A 360-nucleotide genomic window follows, 5' to 3' on the forward strand; every position below is an offset into this window, starting at 1 on the left:
ACTTCCAGAGGGCACTCAAAAGCCAGGCAGGCTGTCGGCCGACTGAAACGCTGGAGCTCAGTCGGCCCTGGATTTGTTGGTTGTTTTTGTTTGTGGTGGTTTGTTTTGTTTTTTAAAGGGATTTCAATAAAAGGAAGAAGAACTTTAACCCGGGCGGTTGTTCGCAGGGAACCACGCTCCTGGCAGGCGAGGGGACGCGCGGGCCAGCTCCTTCCAGCCCGGGGGCAGTTGTTTCCCAGGAAAAGCCGGAGGGCGAGTCGGTGTCCGCGGCGGGAACGTTGGTCTCCCACCCCGGCAAGTGGCTATTTACAGGAATGAGGCGAACGCAACCCTGGCCAGGCAGGAGACGGAAGGAGGAGG

This window comes from Aptenodytes forsteri, unplaced genomic scaffold (genome assembly GCF_000699145.1).
Source record: "Aptenodytes forsteri isolate BGI_AS27 unplaced genomic scaffold, ASM69914v1 Scaffold26, whole genome shotgun sequence".
Classification (NCBI taxonomy): domain Eukaryota; kingdom Metazoa; phylum Chordata; class Aves; order Sphenisciformes; family Spheniscidae; genus Aptenodytes; species Aptenodytes forsteri.